General features: G+C 34.2%; 1 protein-coding gene across 1 annotated transcript in view; it reads left to right on the top strand.

Annotated features, from left to right (window-relative positions):
- Positions 1-1,972: 1,972 nt before the first annotated feature.
- The window catches only part of LOC117182304 (homeobox protein orthopedia), a 94,548-nt gene continuing 90,520 nt past the window's right edge, over positions 1,973-6,000 (top strand). The window contains exon 1 of the mRNA XM_033375446.1: positions 1,973-2,801. The gene's annotated coding sequence lies outside the window, so the exon portion shown is untranslated. The remainder of the gene's footprint in view (positions 2,802-6,000) is intronic.

Genomic DNA, 6,000 nt, shown 5'->3' with positions numbered 1-6,000 from the left:
CCCCCCCCCCCAACTGTCCACGTGGTATATGGATGGCCCTCAAGTAATTTTCACGTAATCGTGTGCATAAGAACGCATTTTAAAGTTTTAGAAAGCGACAAGCATCCAAGCAGCACGTCCAAGCATTTCTAGATATATCTTATGAAATACTTATGCAATTCAAAGATCAAACTTTGCACAAATGTTTACAGAGCGTTTTGTGACAGATTAGGCAAAAAAAAATCGATTTTTTCGATTCATACCAGGAAATCCCCTTAACAGAACTTCACGGAATTATAAATGGTTCACTGAAAAAAATGTTTGTTTGAATCAACCAGAATTCTGGTTAAATATGTCCCTAATATTTTTCTAGTAAAAGTAATCTGAATTCTGATTGTTTCAATAAGTATTTCTGGTTAAATTAACCAGGATTCTAGTTACTCTAGCTAGAAAAAATAGTAAGGGAATATTTAACCATAATTCTGGTTAATTTTACCAGGCATATTTTCTAGAGTTTCTAGGGATTTCACATAAGTTAAAAAATTTTACAATTTTTACAGAATTTTAAAAGACTTCAAGCCTTTAGTTGGATTTTATATCATTTAAAGGGGTTTTAAATCATTTTCAAAGATTTTGTGTTTAAAGTATAGTAAACAAATCTGGAGAGATTAAAAAAGTATTAAAAGATTTAAAGGGGCTTTACGAGGTTTCAAGAGATTTTTAAATGATTTCTCAGGATTCTAGGGATTTCTAAGAACTTCACATGTTTTCACGTGATATAAAAAACTGCCAAGGGATTTAAAGGGAAATCGAAAGATTTCTAAGAACTCGATGTAAATAACACAATGGATAATTACAATAAACTTTACTACTACTACTACTACTCCTATTACTATGAAATATTGGAGAACAAAATTCAGAAGATTTTCTACTCAAGGGTATATGCTAGAGTGGCACGTGACAAATTACATTTGTAAAGCTGTCGAACTTGAGTTTCTATTTTGTTAAAATAGTGCAATTTTATTATTTTTAACTTTAGATGTAGTTGAGAACAGGGCTAAAATTCAATTATTTAAACAAAATGGAAACTCCAACGATCTAGATCTAAAGGGATATGCTCTTATACTTTTGAACCATTCCCCAACATTTCAGCAAAATATTTATATTTTTATCATTATGACGTCGTCGAATATTTAATTGAACCGGCGGCAGATGTTGCGCTACGTTTTTGCGATCATGGTTAGCATTCGGATGGGTGACAGTTCGTGACTCTCGCTTAGTTGTGTTTCTAGCGGGAGGTTTCACGCCAAGAATGAGTTAGGGCACTTAATGTTAGCGAATCTCTACATATGAATTCGACTATCCGTAACACTGACTGGTCTCAGGAAAGATTAGAAAAGTCCCAGCAAATCCAAGTGCTTCTAATATAAATCCGACTAGAAATGGTAACGGACAGTTAGTAAGGATGGGTCTTCTAAAATTTAAATGTCCAAAAAGGATCTACATATGAGTAACATAAAATAAAAATAAAATGATGATATGTAATTGGTTACGTGACACTCTGGAGTCTGTTACATACCCTTAAGAGATTTTCATTCCTGACTATGCAAAGTATGACGCGGTATAGATCATTTTAGAACCTGAAGGGTAATAGCTTCAACTAGAAGAACAGGAACAAAAGGAGGAAGCGCCGCCGGAGCTGATATACAGGGATTCACTCTAGATGAGGGGTAAACACGATTTACACTAGGACGACTATCAGCCTCGCCAGCTCGCTCGTCGTGGCGCGCTTCAGAGCCCCGAAGTAGGGGATGTTTGTCGTACGCGTTATTTGCCCAATAAAACCACGTGGTGTCACCCCCGCTTTTCCCAGAGTAGCGCGACTCTAGCTACGCCCCCGCGGTTTATCCACGGCTGCGCGTTCCGCCTATCGCGCACGTTTTCATCTTTCGAAAGCGGCAACCCGCGACACAGATCACCATCGGACCGAATCCGATTCACTGTCCTCGGTACGCCGGACACCGTTATCGGTGACTTACCGGCATTTCAAACCCGCTCGTGTGAACCCTCAACCCTTTCATCAAAAACCCGAAAAAAATTATTGATTTGCAAAGTTTGAAATTTTCAAAAACCTTAAGGTGTTCATGACAGTGATTTATTAATTCGGACCTAAAATTGACGTCCTGATTTAAAAATCAACATTAAGTGATTACAAACTCACCCTCGTGCAATAAAAAGAATATAATTCCCATCAAAAATCGTGCATCTGCTAATTGTGTGGGAAAAAGAAATAACTAACGAATTTTTATGAAAAAGCGGTTCCTTTTACGTGACTACTTCCTTCGATCTAAGGGAATTTTTTAAGTGACTGTGATATAAAGGTTGTTACTTGTTTTCTTTGAAGTGATAAAAAATTAATCCTTCTGCGAAGTTTCGTGATACGGCCAGGTTTAATAATTCCAAGGTAAAGTTCCAAAGCTGAATTAGAAGCTCATAAAGTATTTCGAAGTCGTTTAATAAATATTTTATGAATGATAATACTGGTAATTGATAAGAAGAAGAGGGTTAAGTTAATCAGTTGAGAGGTGAACGAACAGGTTACAAGATCAGTGTTTGCAACTTTTTGAACTTGTTTGTGACTGCCATCGAAAATTTAAAGAGGTCCGCTGAAGGCGGAGGAAATCGGTAAAGTGTTGTTCAGCCACGAGTCCAGGATTCTTACCCCCGGAGGCGGCAGCGTCTCGCCCGGGGGCGCAGGGCCTCCAGCGAGCCCTTCTTCGGGACACTATCGTCCATCAACTCATAGTCCACCACTGGTCAAGGTAAATTTAGTTCTGGTTTTCTCGTATTAAGTTTAAGGATGCCTCGGTTGTCTTTTAATTGTTGATACGAGAAAGCAGATATAATATTGAAGATATCAGTTTCAGATGCCCTGATCTCTGAAGAAATTTTTATCACATTTTTTGCTATTTGGTAAAGGTGAAACAGTTTCAAAAGTAGCTAAAAGATACAGAACTGGAAGTAGATATTGGTATAATTCCGTTAAGTTTAAAAGCAATAAGTCAATCATGATTAGCCTGTAAAATCAGATGGATCTTTTAAAGAGTTAAAATTGCCTAGTCAGATGAAATTGGATCAATAATGTAAACTCTTTATTTGTGAAGATAAAACTTTAATGAGGTATACCACCGATATTTTTGGATTTTTCCAAGTACAAAAATTTGAGCTTACAGTCACCAAAAAATAAATTCACATTTTAAATTCTAGACTGAGTTTCGAATTCTATAAAAGGACCACAGATCCTAGATTGTCAACATATGATATGCATGATAGAAGACATTGGTTGTGAATTAGGACGTCGGACATCTGATTCATGCTGTTATTTAAATTTTATGTTTTTGTTGTTTTCTCGGTCATATTACCTGAGAAGTTGTAATAATCCAGTTAAAAGTAAAGGTAACTATATATAATGCATGTGCTAATGGATGTTCTAAAAAATTTTCTCTCAAATTTGATCTAATACATAAATCTGTTATCATTGAAACGTGAGTTGCATCCTTCATCAATTTCTAATTCTTTTCGAAGTCTTGGGACAGTTTTTGATGAACTTCAGTGATAAAATATTTCAATCTAATCAACTCGAAGGTGTTAAAAAATAATAATTATTCAGTATCTTGTCCTCTATGAAGCTTTAATATTTGAAGCGTGTTCTACAATAGTGCATTATGCGCCACTTGTCATAAAGGTCATCTAATATGATCATATAGGTATAAAATGATCCTTATAGCAAGTGCAATATAATGCACTGCCGTAGAATATGCTTGAATTAATAATGTGTCTAGCCAAACTTTTCATTTGAATATTTAGTGAACTTCATATTAATTTTCATAAAAGTTTGTTTACACTCTCGTAACTATTCACATGATTTGGTTTTACAAATATTTTTCAGTATTAAAAACCAGAAGCTTAAGCGAAAAGATTTGTTCACTATCGTTATTGGATAATTTTCATAAGCACCTGAATTATAACTTGTTACTTGAGTAAAAGATTAATGAATACCGTGACTAGATTTCCGAAACAAGAATTGCTTCGAAGAATCTTTACTAGAATAATTCAGATGTTAATTGTCAGTTGATTAATAAAGCTGGATGATCTCATTCTAAAAAAATTTAATCTGACAATCTGACACAAATGTCCTTGAGAATTTCTTCGTCTAAAAATTGTAAAAGTTTCATCGTCCGTAGATCTAATTAATATCCCGCAGCAGTAAAAGCTAAAATTACACATTCCGAAATGACATCAGAGCATCCTCAGAGGAATTATGCAACCAATTAATTGACAATGATTTCCAAGGAAGAAAAGAAAATAAAGATCCTGGAACGTGGCACATAAATGCTTGGAGGGGAGTAAATGTAGAGAGAGATAGGGCCTCCAGAGTTTGTTCTTCCGAGCTTTGTCTAGAAAGTTAGGTCTAAGGTCAGACCCAAAACTGGCGCTCACTCAAGGGTTCACTGTAGCTCAATTTTAAACATTTTAAACATTAAATTATACACTTACTTATTTTGAGATTCTGAATCCTCTGTCCATACATGTATTCCGCTCGGCCACATGGAATTGTCGACATGTAGGTTAAGTTACTCTTTGCTCGGTTGTACTTAGATGGGGGGCGGCGTCCTCTTAGAATGAAATTAATATTTATGAAAATGATGCTCATTCAATATAATTATAATTTTTTTAATCTTTTTATATATTTATTCAAATTTGTAATTGCTCAATTCTGGGCTGCACAATTTTAAAAATATTTATGCAATTCTTTATTTCTTTGTCATTTTTTTCGTGATTCCTTTTTGAAGCAATTTTGGTTATTTAAATTATTTAATTTAAAATGACGTTTAATTTTAAGTAACTCAATTTAGTAATTTTCAATGATTAAATATCACAATATTAAGTCCCTTAAACTTCGCAATTTTTCAATTTTTATAACCCAGTTTCGATTTAAATATTGATTAAATTTTAGAATTTTTTAACTAATAATTTTAATTGAAAAGTCAGTCCGTTTTAATGTAATTTTGAAAAACATTCAAAAATATTTATTTTAAAATTATGAAGGCTGAGCAGCTGAAGCTTTTCACTTTTAAATGTTTGAAATTTTTAATTACTTTTTCCCAGACTTCAGAATATGCTATTATAAATGTTCATAAAATTAAATTTCAAATGATTTTATTACAAATCTCACATTTTGCAGTTTTTGAATTTTGACCATTTCTGTTTAAGATTGGTAATCTTTAAAATTCTTAAAATTGAAACGCTTCTATTTATTTTATTTTTTTCTTCATTCTATGGGACTTGAATTTTGATTCAGTAAACTTTTTATTTAAGTTTTTTTTTAAATATTTGATGAGGAATATAAAACTTTAAGGCGAATTTACCACATATGTCCTACAGGATATTCTTTAAAATATTCTGTACTACATTATCTGATTTTTTCTATCCAATTTAGCCTGTAACATTAATCACATTTGTCAAATCACTAAAAGAGGTGATGTACTTGATTCGAAGGGCGATAGGTTCTCATCAGGGTATTTATGTGTCTTCTAATAAGTGGAAGAGAAGCGAGAGTGTTAAGGGGTGCAAAAATTGAGAGAATGAGAAGAACGGGGAAAGTGGTTGGGTCGACGATGATGGGCATAAGGGTGGATGTCAGTGTTCGTTTTCGTCAGCCACCAGCGAGAATCCCTCCGGGGACCGCGGCAGCTGTCTGCGGCTAAGCTCTCGCCAGAAAGCTCGTCAGAACTTTTCAAGCGCGATTTCGAGGCTTCTACTTTTTTCGACCCCTCTCCCCTCAGAAAAAAACATTGAAAAATAGGCTCTAAATACTCTTGAAAAACGTTCTTTATCAAAGAAACAAAATGACTAATATCTCGGCAAATAATGAACATTTGTTATGTCTCTCGAGCTCTGTTTAAAGAGCAAATACTGCACTATTGAGCAATTACTATTGGGCTTCCATGCTCCATTAAT

Source organism: Belonocnema kinseyi, chromosome 10, assembly GCF_010883055.1.
Source record: "Belonocnema kinseyi isolate 2016_QV_RU_SX_M_011 chromosome 10, B_treatae_v1, whole genome shotgun sequence".
NCBI lineage: Eukaryota > Metazoa > Arthropoda > Insecta > Hymenoptera > Cynipidae > Belonocnema > Belonocnema kinseyi.
The sequence above is the reverse complement of the archived record's forward strand: the minus strand, read 5'-3'. Positions and strand labels throughout refer to the sequence as shown.